This window comes from Prosopis cineraria, unplaced genomic scaffold (genome assembly GCF_029017545.1).
Source record: "Prosopis cineraria cultivar Desert tree isolate PC_DT_omini unplaced genomic scaffold, ASM2901754v1 PC8, whole genome shotgun sequence".
NCBI classification, from domain to species: domain Eukaryota; kingdom Viridiplantae; phylum Streptophyta; class Magnoliopsida; order Fabales; family Fabaceae; genus Prosopis; species Prosopis cineraria.
Window position 1 is genome coordinate 12862701 of NW_026555339.1, and position 15864 is coordinate 12878564.

Below are 15864 nucleotides of genomic sequence, written 5' to 3' on the forward strand. Positions count from 1 at the left end.
CTTAGATTGATTATCATTTGATTTTTGTTTCTAAACTTAGTTTCACCTTCACTATTTCTTAATCCTCAATGCTAACCATTGTCTCATTCAGGCCCTAGATTGTTGGAAGATGATTGATATAGCTGAGGTTCAGAATGGTTCTATGTTCTTCAAGATCATGCAAGTAGGTTCTCACCTTCATTTTCTCCTATTACTTTACATTCTAAATCTATACCTTCTTTTATTTGTGGCATCTTAGGTTAAGACACTTTTGCTGTTATTAGTAATTTAGGTCAAAAATCATCTTCAATCACTTGTAAACTTACCTTAAATAAAAGTTCGATGTTTGTCATTTTGCCAAACAAAGAAAATTACAATTTCCCCTATTGTATTTCTCACAACTAAACCTCCTTTTGAACTTTACATGTTAATAGTAGGGGTCCATTTAATACCGCTTCTATTTATGCCATCATTATTTTTTGACTGTTGTAGATGATTAATCTCGCTTTACTTGGATCATTTTTATGAAATTAAAATTTTGAAACTAGAACTCATTTAGAATGGTCCTCATTCTATTTTTAGAAAATCAATTTTCTTTTGTTGTAAAAATATTCACCCAGACAAGGTCCTAAATTCCTCATGCATCCTTTCTTAAATCCAGGTATCCATTATCCCTTATGTTCTGTCCTTTCTTATAATCGTCTTCTCCCCCTTCCAAACGCTATGTTCTCTCGTGCTACTGCTTCCTTTGAGCCCAAGGCATAGAATCAAGAAGTGAAATATCCTGAATGGAGGATAGCTATGCAAGTTGAATTTTTGCACTTGAGAAAAATATACATGGATCCTGGCTGAACTCCCTGTAGGCAAACATCTCATTAGTTTGTAAATAGGTATTTTAAAAAGAAGTTTAAGGTTGATGGTCTTCTTGACAAGTATAAAGCTCGTGTGGTCATTAAAGATTATACACAACTGAGGGGATTGACTATTTTGATACTTTTTCACTTGTAGCTAAACTAACTACAGTTCGTTTGTTTTGGCTTTGGGCAGCTATCAACTCTTAGCTCTTGGAGCAATTAGATGTCAATAACGCCTTTCTTTATGGTGATTTGGATAAGGTGATTTATATGGCTGTTCCTCCAGGTTTTGTTTCTCTATCACCCAATACTGTTTGCAAACTTCAGAAGTCTCTTTATGGTTTGAAACAGGCTAGCTGCCATGGTTTGCTAAGCTTACAACCGCTCTTACTTCATTTAGTTATCTCCAGTCTAAAGCTGGTTATTCTTTATTTGTCAAGAAGATTGCTTCTTTATTTACAATGTTATTGGTTTATGTTGACGACATTATCTTGACTAGTAATGATTGTTGAAATTGCCAATATTAAAAGTCTTCTTGATCAGTCTTTTAGAATCAAGGATTTGGGTTAGCTTCGCTATTTTCTTGGTTTAGAAATAGCCTGAACATCTTCTGATATATCTTCTACCAATGAAAAATGCTTTAGACATTCTTTTGATTATGGTTATCTTGCTTGCAAACTAGCTTCTACTCCTATGGATAAGTTACCAAGCTTTCTAAAGATGATGGTACTCGTATTGTTAATCCATCCACTTATCGACATCTCATTAGTCATCTCCTCTATTTGACAACAACTCACCTCGATATTGCTTTTGTTGTCCAGCAGTTATATCAGTTTATGTCTAATCCGTGAAGTACTCATCTACAAGCTGCTCATCATATTCTTTGTTATCTTAAGTCCTCTCTAGCAAGGGCTGTTTTTTTTTTGTTGACTTTGATCTCAAATTGAAGGCTTTCTTTAACTCTGATTGGGCCGATTGTGTTGATTCTGCCGATCTATTATTGAGTTTTATATTTTTCTTGACAAAGCTTTAGTTTGCTGGTGCTCGAAGAACAATCCACTATTTGTTATTCCTCTTTTAAGGCTAATCATCGAGCTCTTGGTTTTCTATGACTTGTGAGTTATAATGGTTACTATTTTTGTTATAAGACCTTCATATCTCTCATCTTTCTCCTACACTTTCTCTACACTGGTCTATTATGATATCAATCTGCTCTTCATATTGCCTCCAATCTAACTTTTCATGAGCACACTAAGCATATCGAGTGGGATTGTCATCTTGTTGTGATAAGCTTCAAGTTGGCATCATCCATTTACTTCCTATTCACTCAAAGGATCAAATTGCTAATATTTACATTAAGCCTCTTGAAGCCGGTTCCTTTAATGATCTCTTGTCCAAGCTAAGCATGTGTGACATACATTCTCCAACTTGCAGGGGGTGACATAGGGCAATATTAGATTTTTGATAATATATTTATTTTTGTATAGTTGTAGTTAGGATGGTCATAACTATTTTGTTTTTGTTTTTTTTATCCTTTTGGTAGATCTTTATTTTATTCTCTAATAGATCTTGATAGATCTTTTTCTTTTATATAAATATAGTTTATATTAGAATTAATAAAATAAGTCACTATTCTCACAAATTGTGTTACTAAATAAGACTATAAGATAAAATGAGAATGTTCAAAGCCACGTATTTTATCATCCTCCCTCTAAATGTACTGTGGTGGAGGATGGTGAAAGAATGGGGGGTGCTATAACTTTTTTACTTTGAAACAAAATCCATTAAATAAAAATTTAAATTTTCTTTTCCTTTTAACATAAATTTTGAGGTAGACAACATCTATAGAGTAACAAAATACGTAAAAAAAGATAAACGTGCATGCATATGATATGATGATACATGTGTTATACTTCATGATATGTATCATGTGTTTTTAAGATTTATATCACTATACTTTTATATCAAAAATTTTTATATAACTTGAAAACTTGAAAATAAAAACTTAATGTTTTGTTGATTTATAAATATTTTTATATTAGTGTAGAAATATTTTTTTAAAACTCAAAATACTTATAATCCATTATATTACTACTATTAAAAAAAAAAAAGCATATGCAAGCATCCTTTTTCAGTTTATGTGGGAGAACATTCTCAACAATCGATGCAAAACCCATCAGATTCTTTTAATTATAAACATTTTTGGAGGTTGAACTTAGATGGTCAATACAAAAAATTAATTTTAACTAAAAACTTATAGAGTACTTAAAGGAAGAAGTGCCCCTATAAGCTTAAACATATAGGAGCACTTATTAAGAAAAACACTCCAACATGGTATTTTTTCAAAAAAGTTTAAGAGAATTGAGGAACTATAAAAGTGTTTCATTCTAAACGTTCTTTACAAAAATTTTTGACTAAAAAGAAAAATCAAACACTTTGTAGGAGCACTTCACAAGAAAGCGTTCCCTGTAGGTTTCAATCAAAAAAAAAAATAAAAGTCTATTTTGAAAGAAATATTTTCTCACCTCAATTTGAGAGAAGCTTTTCAGTTTTATCTAAGAAAATAACTTTCTCAGTATTATCTTGAGAGAAATAGTTCGAATAATATGAGAGAACTTCTCTGAAACAAAGTTGAGAAAAATATCATAAAAAATATTTTCATTATTTTTTATGTCAATTTCTTTTTTTTTTCCGAATGTTGTCACAAATTTAATTGAGGGAAATTTTTCTCATCATTAAGTGGGGTCTTTTTTCTATAATTTCATTTGATTTTCTCTAGAAATTTCTCTCTTCTTCTTATTTTTGTGACTTGTGAGGACTTTCTTGGAAGAGTATTTTTTGGAAGAACTTTTGATAGAACTTCTCCACACATGTTTCGTAAGAAAATTATTGTTTTCTTGAGAGGCAAATCCTCTCAATCTTAGGAATTAAATCAATTAATTTATCATGCAATGCAAAATTTTTCATGCATAAAGAAACAAGCAAAAGAAAAAAAAACGTGCAAAGGAAAATTAGGGCTAAAATCTGAAAAATGTGATATAAGTTTGTTCAAAAAAGGAAAAAAAGAAAAAAATAAAAAAAATGTATAAGGTTTTAGACATGTGATTGACTTATATGTTTCTTTTGTTTGATCATTAAATATTTTTTGAAAAAATAATGAAAGTTCTAATCTCTCAAGATTGTTTCAATTTTTAACTTGGTTCTCTCAAATTTAATTTTTATTAATTTGGTCGCTTACATTTGCCTCAGCTATCAAGTTGGTCCTTGTTGTTTTAAAAAAGAAGTAAAACTATCAAAATTTGTTGACACAGATAACAGAATATTATGATAACTATGTATATTAATGAAAGAAGTGTAATTATTTAGGTAAGAAAAAAACAAACTCAACTGTAAAAGCCCAAAAACAAAACATAGCATAAAGAACTAAAGTAATAAATTAAATTGATTTGATGGCTAATTTGTTCTCACATTTGTTTGTATAAATATGTTAAGCTATCAATATACTGTACATTATATTAATTTAATAGTTAATTTGTATTTTAAAATTTAAAGGACTAGCATAAATAATTTAAAAAATATATATACAAGGGACCCTTTAAAGACTAAATAAATAATTGAAGCAAACTTAATGGATTAAAAATTTTATTATCCCTAACAAGAACTTGCATCATACTTCATCCTTCGAATGTCAGTAAAGGCCAAAAGATGATATCCTTGCTAAAAAATCAATTGATAATGAAAATAATTGTTGCATGTTAAAATTAATTATGAACTTAAAATTATAATTTTTTAAAATAAATTTTCAAATATCCATTGTACATACCAAAATTAGTTATGAATCCAAAATCATGATTTTCTTAGAAAATATTCAAATATCTCTATAAATGCTTGTTTGGATAGTGCCTGTTTGGGATAAAGCGTATAATCAATTATTTGAACCATAGATCATTAGGTTCATAATTGATTTTAGTATGTAATATGTGTGTTTGAATATTTAAAAAAAAAATAACGATTTTGGTTCATAATTAATTTTGACATATAATATGGATGTTTGGATATATTTCACAAAATTATAATTTTACCTTATCTTTAATTTTTCTTTTAAATTTCACTCAAAATTAGTCTTATTAATTATTTTATAAATCAATTTATATACAAAACATAACTAATTGTATTTGAAATCAATCGTATAAATCAATTTTATTTCATCTTAACCTTATAATTTTCTTTTCAATTAGGCTATGCTGATAGGTTAACTCGAATAAGTTCAAAAAAGTATAGAGACAAATTTTATAAAATGATATATTTTTAATGTTTGGACCTATTTGAGTCAACCAAAATAGAGCAAAAAAAAATTCAAGCCAATTAACATCCTCAAAATTAAACCTAATTAACTAGGCTTGATTTAAGTAATTAAGTTTATTAGTAAGGTGTGTGATCAGGGAGGTCTAACGAGCGTGTTTAGTTGTAATTTCAGTCCTAAATAAGGGTTTGAAGTGAAGTTGGGTTACTCAGATATGAAAGAGGAAGAATCTGAAGGGTGAGATTTTGTGCCACATGTTATGGTTTGTGGATGATCCAACACTGTGCATGTGTGCCAATGTGCCTAGGCAAGGCTTCTCTATGTTATACACCGCAGTGCATGATGCATTTGCCATGACACATGATCACTTTTCTATAGAAATAAGAACACAAATTGATACAGAAGAAGAGAGAAACAAAAGAGAAACGAAGGAGTAGTGGAAGAGCTCCATTAGGGCTTGGAAGATTTGAATATTTGAAGTGTTTTAAGAGCTTCTAAACACTAGAGGTAAGTTTTTCAAGCTTAAATCTACCTTTTTCTTCCATTTTTCTCTAGTTGGGAAGTTAAGATTTAGTTGAGAGTAGTAATTTTCGATCCATAGAGGCTAGAGATCTGAACCCATTAACTTAAATAGAGTTTATAGGAGTTGATTAAGCTAATAAAGTCTAGCATTTATGATTTTGTGAATGTTGGTGGTTGGGGGATTAAATACCCAAAAATTCCACCATAAATATGATAGCTAGGGCAATGTAGCTTCATTAATGAATTATTTAAGAGTTCAATAAAATTAATGTGAGTTAGAAGAAGTTAAGAAACTTTATGGGTTTTCCTTATATAAGAAGAGAGTGAATCTTAGGAGTGTAGAAGTGCTTGAGTTAATAATTAAAATTATCCAAAAAAGGATATTGATGAATTATATTATAATTAATTATAGAGTGAGCATTTTTTGGCACCATTCAAGCTTCATGAAAGCCTAGGAGTGAGTATTTAAAGGACAAAACCTTTGATCTCTCAAAGGGTTGAGGTAATTGAGGGAATTCTTTTTTATGCTTTTGTGTGTTAATTAATTTATTGATTGATATTTGATAACTTAAATGTGTGAAATTGAATAAAATGCAAGTGTGGCATGTTTTGCTTGAAAATCCACTATGATGGTCTTATAAAATTCAATGATGTGTTTTCTTTAGAGTGCAATGTGATTTGTTAATGAAGTTCAATGATGTTATGTTAAGTGGAGTGTAATGACTTGATGTGTGAAAAGTGCAATGAAATAGTATTTATGAAGTTATATAATGTGACGTTTGAGAAGTTCAACGAACTTATGTATTATGAAGAGTTCAATGATTGTGTGATATGTGGAGTTCAATGACTATTTGTAAATAGAGTTCAATGATTGTGTGTTTTGGAAAGTTTAACGATTATGCATAATTTGGAGTTTTATGATTAATTGTGAATATGTGTGATGAGAGTATAATGAGATAATTGAGCATGTTTGAGTAGTGAATACTTGCATGCTATGGGTTATTGCATATTTATGCATTGCATGATCATAAGAGGCGGGAGTTCGCCTAGGAAGAGGAGTAGAGAATTAAATCCACGTGATAAGACTTCCATCAAAACTCAATAATTAGTCTTGATTTATTATCTATATTGTCCCACTTATTGAACAAGGGACTATCCCATTGGTTCAACGAATGATTCGAACCTAACTAGTTATCCACTTATTTAATGAGGAAACGACCTTAGGGAGAATGACACCCATAGTGAGAGAAATGGGAGAAACTATGACCTATAAGTGAGTTGGGAAATATTGGCTGGGTAACCTCTCACGCTTGTTTTGGCTAGGGTAGTCTTAGTGTAAAGACAATTCTAATATGTTATAGCCCACGGTTTCATGTTAGAGGAATAAGGAGGATATAAGAGAGGTGTGATCATACATATAGTGATTAAAAGGCACAAGGTTATTTGTACCGTGACCCTAGAAAAACAAATCATGTGATGAGTCTATTTTTGTATGAGAATGTATTACTCAATCATTATTTAATGAGCATGTGTATTATGAATGATAATTCGAATTATGCTCTTGAACATGTTAAATGATTTGAAATTGATTATCTTTGCCATTTGCATTTGAATTGATTAATATGCATTAGTATGAGTTAGATGGACCTTGGTTACTGAGTAGTTGTACTTATTCTACTATCTTTGATATTATAAAAACTAGCTTAAGAGGACCAGACAGAGGAAAACAGTCGGAGGCATAGGATTGCAATCCTATTAGTAGGCCTCCTTTACTTTTTGAGTCTTTATGTGTATTTTTTGCATGATATTAACAACTAGAGATAATTCAAATTGTAACTTACTTACACTATGAATTTTGTTAAATTATATAGTGTAATTAGGCCTTAAAGTGCATGAGTATGGATTGTGAGATCTATAACAAAATCAAAATACTAGTGCAAGTAAAAGTCCTGTCGCACCCAAAAAAATGCGACGCGGACGGCGCGCGAGCGGAGGTCCCGGCCTTCGCGGCGGGAACCGGATCGAATAAGGAGTCGCCACCAAGATTTTGAGGTAAATCTCGGGAAACTGATTAATGGAAGATAAGGGTGATCTGCGAAATCAGAGAATAGGTTCAGGAGTCGGTTGAGTGTGGGGAAGGTGTTAGGCACCCCACAACACCCGTTCGTGAGAACAGTTACCTGAAGTTTGTTGTGCTCTATTAATATGGTTTTAAAATTATTTTAATTATCCCTTTTATATTTATGTGTTTGATATAAAAATGATGATAATTGAGTGAGAAATGTTTATTTATTTACGAGGGAGGACGGACTTGACTCAGAATCTGACTCTGAGGCTTACGTACCCTGTGATGGGGATCAAAGTCCACGTAGTTCGGGCTTAAAAGTTTGTCGGTAAAAATATTTTTTGAAGAGAAATTAATTAGAAATAACTCACCATTTTGCAAATAAAATAATTTCTGAAATTTTGATATGTGTGTTTTAAATTGCAAAAGGTAATTTAATTTTAATTATTTTCTCAATTTTTGAATTTTGAGTTAAAGAAAAGGAAATGGTTTTAAAATCATTTTTTTTATCTTTGTGATTGGGAATTTTAATTGCAGTACCTACAGAACCTTATTGGTTCATACGGTAATGCAATTGCTCTAAATATCTGCGAAGATTTTGAAATCTCACACGATAGAAGAGTTTAGCAATTTAATTTATTTTATATTCTTATGTATTTTTAAGTGTTAATAATATATTTTAAGTGTGTATATACATGTTTTAAAGATTCTTAATCATCATACCTGCAAATGTTTATTGGCTTATACGGTAATATGATTATCCTAAATATCTGTGAAAATTCTAAAATCTCACACGATAAAGGAATTAAATTTAGATTAATTTAATATATAATTTATATATGTATTTTGAAAACTTAATCGTTATATCTGCAGAGTCTTATTAACTCATACGATAATACAATTATCTTAAAAGTCTACGGAGATTCAAAAATCTCACATAACTAAAAGATATAATTGGTAAATATGAATACAATTAAATACATTAATTTGGTTAATTAATTTTTTAAATTATGTATTATATGATTATTTACAAAAAATCATTTATTTATTATAAAAATTGAAAATCACTATATCTGCGAGGATTTATTATCCAACACGATGATGTGATTAATTTAAGTCTCTACGAAGATTCTTAAAATCTCACATGAGACTTAAATATTTATTATAAAATTGATTCTCATACCTGTGAAATCTTATTGATTTACACGACACGAGATTATCCTGAATATCTGTAGAGATTCAAAGTCTCCCACGATAAAAGGATTAAATAATATTCACTTTGAACATATTTTAATGCGTAATTACACGACGCATATTTTTAAATATAAAAATCTTAATCATTATACCTGCGAAGCCTTATTGACTCACACGGTAGAATGATTATCTTAAAGGTCTACGGAGTTTCAAAAATCTCACGTGACCAGAAGATCTAATTAGAAAATATAATTATAATTTAAATCCATTAATTTAATTAATTAAAAATTATAAAAATTTTTTTTTATTTTATTTACAAAATTCATTTATGTAATATATACAAATTGAGAATCACGATATCTGCGGGGATATGTTATCCCACACGATGATGTGATTAATTTAAGTCTTTACAAAGATTCTTAAAATTTCGCATGAGACTTAAATATTTATTATAAGATTGATCCTCATACCTGCGAAGTCTTACTGATTTACACGATATGAAATCATTCTAATGCCTATGAAAATTCTTAAAATCTCACACGACAAAGAGATGATCGAAATATTTGTATTTACAGTCGGTACATAATATTATGGTTGGCTAAATGATTCATGCGATGAAGGTAATGGAAAGAATAGAGAAATAAATTATTTTGACAGTTCACTATTCTTTTAACCTAGGAATATATTCTAAAAAAAATCCATATTTGGCATAAACTTTTAGCAATAACCATGATAGACACGGCTCCAAACCATAATCAACCTCATAAATTATCAATAATATTTTCACAGGCTCTCTCTTCTTCTTATTTTTTCTATCAGACACCTCTCAAGTATGTTCTAAATTCTACATAAAAAAATTTAATTCCTAAATTTTTTTTATGTCTAAACATATATCTGTATCAATCCACTCTCATAATATTTATCAATATATATATATATATGTTCATCAATAAATCTAGATTAAGGGAAGTGATATGATTTAAAATATTACCTGAGTAACCTGTGATTCTAGATATGCATTCTTCAACGCTTTTATCACCTCAACCTCAAGTTTTGGATGTGTTTCTGATTCTTTGTTGTTTGTAAAACATCCCGAACTCGTGTGACTGAGGGAAGAAGAAAGTGATGATCTCGTTCAGTCCATAAACCCACGTGTGCATGCATGTTTATGCGTTTTCTTCTTCTAGCTCTCTCGGTTCTGTTCAGTTTTTCGGTGCTCTATTTCTGTTTTCTGATCTCAGTCTCCTCTCTCCTCCCACTGCTACGTTTGTGCCTATGCTCCTCTTCTCTTTTTTCCAGTGCCTCTCCACCTCTTGGCTCCTGCTACAAGCTTCAACTCCTCCTTCCTTATTCAGTAAAAGAACTCGAGTGCATCAGAGCGAAGCATGTGGCGGCAGAGAGTGAGAGTTTGAAGGACGTGCTGTTTCTTTATCTTTCTCTTGGATTTCTTCTCTTTCCTGTTATCATGGTCACCCAAGTCAGAGTGAGAACGCTTCCCATGCTTCCTGTGAGCTCTTCTACTGGACTTCTTATATCCGAGTCAGAGCCAGATCATTTTATGCTTTGCAGCTTTCAACTCCCTCTCTCTCTATTTTTCGTGCACTTTCTCGCTCAGTCTTCCTCTTCTCCTGCGTCTGCTGTGTTCTACTTCTTCTTCACCGGTATATTCTCTTTATTTCTGCCTCCGTCTCTTTCTCGTTCATTCTTGCCTCCCATGCTCTATTTTTCCTTTAGTTTTTTTCTCCTTCCTCATGCTCTCCTTTGAACGCTGTCCATGCTCTGTTTTTTCCTTATTTTTCTGTCTCTCGGACTCTTTCCTCTCCCCTCCCTTCTGCTCTTGTTTTCTATTCTTTTTATACTCTCAGTTTCTCCCTCTCGATCTCTTTCTCTTCCTCCTCTTCTTTTTTTCTCATGCTCTGTTTTTTTCAGCCTTTTTTTTCGTGCATGCGTGGCTGTGTGTTTTACTTTTCCCTTGCTTTCGGCTTTCTCTGTTGCGTCTGACCAAGTAGCTTCTGCCCGTGTGTGCCTTCTGGTTTTCTTTATCTCTCTGTGCATGGCATTTGAGTGCGTTGTCTCTGTTTCTGTGTTTCTGCGTGTATGCTGCTGCATGTTTTTGTTTTGTCTGCGAGTATCTGGCTCTATTTCCTTTATTCTGCATATACTTTTGTGTTTTTTGTGTATTTGCTTCTGCATGCTTCTGCTCGTGTTCTGCATTTCTGTGTATTTGCTTCTGCGTGCTTCTGCCCGTGTGTGCTTGGTGCTTTCGGCGTCTGCAGCTCAGGTTTCTTCATCTCTTTGTGCTGACTGTGTTAGTGGGTTTCGTGTATGTGCGAGACTGCTCTGCTCTCTGCTGTTCTTGCTTTCTTTTTGGTCTGTTTATGTCTAACCGAGAGTGGAGAGATTTTGGATTATTATATATATTTTTTAAAAAAAACTATAATTCTTTTCTTTTTTATTTTTGATCATGTTTATTAATTTTTGAAATTAATTTAAGGGACAAATATTTTTTGAAAATATAACCATAAAAAAGATTAAATTTTTCATATTTTATATATTTTTATCTTTTTTTTGAACTAAAAGAATTAAAATCCTAGCCAATAAAAGATTATCTAAAATAAAATTAAATTCTATCAATTAAATTAATTTTTTTTAAAAATATAATCCTAAAAAAGATTAAATTTTATTTTTATATTTTTATATTTTTAGTTATTTATTATTATTATTTTATTAATTTAAAATATCCAGACAAAATATGGTGTTCACAATGACATGTGAATTATATTAATTAATTGATGAAAAATGAGATTAGAGTTCCCCCTTTTGTTTTTGAGATTAAGAGGTTGAGCAATAAAAATGTATTTCATGAGTATTGTTAATGATGTGGTGTGTTGCACAAATTTATTTTTATAATTACCTTAAATTTTAAATTAAATTAAATTAATTTTTTTTCTACCAATTAATATTTTATTTAACTTAGTTTTATAGCAAGTGGAGAGAGGTAGCTAACAGGAACTTATTCTAATAACTTTTTTGAAGATCCAAAGTTAAAATTTTATTGAGCAAAAGTTAGGTTTTATTTATTTTTTATTTATAGAACATTTCGTGCCTTTTTGATAATTTTTCCTTGGGCTTTACTTGTAATTTTCCCAATTGTCTTTTTGAATCAATTTATATTCCGAACCTTCACGAAACAGAGCATCCCATTTTTTTATTTGTCTCTTCTTTCTCTCCACCGTCAATATGCTCCTTCGGTCTTCATCATCGACCCATCTCTTTCCACTCCCCGCTGTTGGTTTTCTCCATCGTCGTCAACTTGTGCTATCCTTACTGTCACGATTGGCTACTGGAGGTGGTGGAGTCGCCGGATTCTCTTCTTTCGTCGCTGTCTGTTCTTCCAGGTTCGTGTGTGAGTGTGTTTGGTCTTCAATTTCCTTTCCTCCTCAACTGCGAGATGTGGTAGATGAAGCTTAATTCCTTCTCTTTTGTTGCATGGCGATTTTTGCCCCTTCCAAATGGTTCTGTCGTGACTGATGATGATGGGGACTGAAGTTCTGCTTTACTATTTCTGCTGGTTATTGTTTGGTAGAGAGGGAAATTGAATTTTCTTTTTTTGTTTAAAGCATTAAAGGAAGAAGCTTGAGGAATAAGTATATACATGCTAAAAATTTCTTGTTAAGAATGCTGATGTTAGTTGCTGCCAAAGGTTATTCAAATAATTGATTGGGATTTAATTTGAAATATTTTGTATCTTTAATAATACTTAAGTAGTATATGAAAGTTTGATTAAGGAATTAAATGGTGAGGATAAGAGGTTAGGATGTATGCAGATTGGTTATGTGATGAGTAAATAGGAATGCTTCCAAGAGATTTGTTTAAGTGCTTAAAAGAATGGTAAGATTGATTAATTGATATAGTTAAATTTGAGTTTATTGACAGGAAATAAGAAATTTATATTTTGGGTTTAAAGTTTATATTATTGATGCGAAAGCTTTAAGAAATTATAATTGAACATAATGATGTAGTGTTTAGTTTTAAATTAAAATGTTCATTCCTGAAGTTGATTTAAAAAAATTACTTGATAATGATTTTAGGATTATGATTTATTTGTCAGGAAATTTTGAGCATCATTAGAATTAAAGTAAAAAGATAAGAGAAGCAAGCTTTAAAATTCTTGAGAAACTCTTAGGTGAGTGGATAGTGTCCTAAATAATTGCTTGCAAAATGTTTATACAATTTCTTTATTTAAATTTTTATAGCATTTCTTTATAAGTTGTATAAATATTCTTGTTAATTGTATTTTTATGATTTATACAATTTTTTTTACTTACCTCACTTTTATATTAATTGGTTTATTATGGAATTTGCTTTAGTTTCATTAAGAATTATGCTATTGTTAAAGAATATTTGGATTTGGTACATTATTGAATGATTATTTATTCTAAACATTTCTTTTGTTTAAATTTTATAATTTATATGATAGTTGTTAATACGGTGATTCGTGCACGAAGAATAATGAAAAGAAAATTTCATAGTTGAATATTATATTTTCAAATGAATGGTTTTCAATGAATGTTTCAACCCCGTGCACGCTTGATTTAATTAGGGGGATTGAGTTCAGAACGCTGAATGCTAACGGCAGTTTCGTTAGCCCTTGGCGCGCCATAGTACACTTAGCTAGCAGGGTGCTTTGGAGGTGCTAGTCCCGTGTGCTGGCCAACACACGCGGAATGGAGGATATAGTTTCGTGGATACAATCCACGCCTGTTATTCGTGAGCTTTATGCTTGTGCCTGTTTTTTGTGGCTTCTTGCCACGCCGGATATGTTACTTACCCTCGTGGGCTTTGTATCTATGTTTGTTAATCGTTCTGATCAAGTCCCGTTAAAGAAAGGATTTTGAAACTATTTTCTTTAAATTTGATATTAGGAAGCAAACTGTTATTTTTAACTATATGTGGATTTTTTTTATTGAGTAATACACACACACACACACACACACACACATTTCAAGATGTTTAAACATGTGTAGAAATTTAAGAAATTTAGAATTTGAAACTTTAATAATTTCATTTGTATTTATGTATTCTTGGTTTATATTATTTTTAATTAAGTATTTTAGTAAATTTATAATTGGCTCATTGATTACTTTCTATTATTTCTTTCAACTATCAATTGGGACGCTACTCATCAGAAAAATTTTCTTTGGCCTCAGATATTGAAATTGACCCTGCACCTCATAGGACACAATCATTTTTAGAACAGTGGAAGTATGTGGTAGTTACTTTTGACATAAATATATTTTATATTATGAAATTGTAACTTAACGCTTCACGTATACCGTAGTTAGATCCTAGTTTTATTTTGCTAATATACAATCTGTTGGTGTGAAGCTAGTCTCCTTTGTGATTGGCTAGTTTCACTATTGTAGGAATTTGGGGAGGTCCAAGTTATAAGGGAGATTCTGTCAAAATTTCTACAAAATATTTAAGACTTTACAAACTTTATAAAAATATATAAAAACTATATATCAATAATTTAGTTTAACTTATGACTAATTAAGGCTTATGGAATATGAGGTTATCTCATATTCCGTGCCGGTCATATCCTTAGTATTGGGGTGTGATAATTTTAATCTATTGAGTGTAGCGTAGGTGGTGTTTTTGACTTTTGGCTTTTGGTATGAGTTTTGGGTAATCAAGTTATTTGAAAATGGTAAAAAAGAGGAAATTTTGAAATGAGTATCAACTTTATACTAAGAGATAATTTAATTGTGAAACTAAAGCCAATAGCTAGAGCGAAAAAAGCTCTTTCTAGATACCTAAATTATGTCAATCGGACATGGGATGGAGAAATAGGGTGCATCAAAAGTTACCCCAAGTGCTATCAAATGACATTAGAATTCTACTATAAAAAAGAGTGCAATGTGCCATGTCATAATATGCCTAAGCCGTGGTGCATAGCACAGAGACTCGTGAGCTATGGCATAGGTGCAACAAGCCGTAGTGCATGCCTTTATTTCTGTACAAATTCACTGTTTTCTAATTTTACACAAATCAATGATTCTTCTAATGATTTCATGCTTCTACATAATTACCAAAATTTGGTTTTCGGTATGTAAATATTATTTGGGATGTTTTAAAGTATTAAAAACTTGGGATTTCATTTGTAAAATTTGATAACTTGTCATTCTTACCTTGAGATAATCTCATAATTAATTTAGATTTGGAGTTAATCAAAGAATAGTTAGAGAGATATTTTACAAGCCAAGCCTGTTTAAGCTTATCCCAAATACCCGAACAAAATTATATTTTTATTTAACCAAGAGACCATTATTTGAGCACATTATTATAAATATTTTCTTAAAAAATTATGAATATTAATATGATTATATTTTTTATTTGTTTTAACATATAAAATATCTTAAAATAATATCTAAAATATATTTTAATTTTGATTTTTAAACTTTAAGACACACAAATTGTTTTAAAAAAAATAGGATTAATGAGCATTTTAGATCCTAAATTGTTGTGTAAATAGTATCCTGGACACTAAACTCCTAAAATATGTAAAAACTTTTCTTAATTTCTAAATTCTAAGCACCTGAAACCTTGAAGTTAAGTTAAAAAAATTGCCATTATTTTTATAGTTGTGGGTCTCAGTCGTTCACTGATGTGGCATTCATCTTAATCTTTAAAAATAACAATAATGTTCTCTAACTTAATGGCAGGGTTTCGGCTGATTAGAATTTAAAAGCTGAGAGAAGTATTTTCATATTTAAGGAGTTAAAAGTCTAAAATACTATTCGTATAATAGTTTAGGGTCTAGGATATTTATTAACCCTAACAAAAATTTAAGTCTTTACATTTTTTTAAGTATTTCAAAGTGATAATAATAAAAATAATTAATTTTAAAATAAAATTTAAATTTTTCTAAAAAATTTCACAATTCT

At 30.5% G+C, this 15864-nt stretch overlaps 1 long non-coding RNA gene across 1 annotated transcript; it reads left to right on the top strand.

Moving 5' to 3' along the window:
- The first annotated feature begins 12141 nt into the window (after window positions 1-12141).
- LOC129317133 (uncharacterized) lies at window positions 12142-13820 on the top strand. Its single transcript, XR_008594930.1, has 2 exons — window positions 12142-12315; window positions 13521-13820. It is a non-coding gene; the product is annotated as an uncharacterized LOC129317133 (long non-coding RNA).
- The last annotated feature ends 2044 nt before the right edge of the window (window positions 13821-15864 follow it).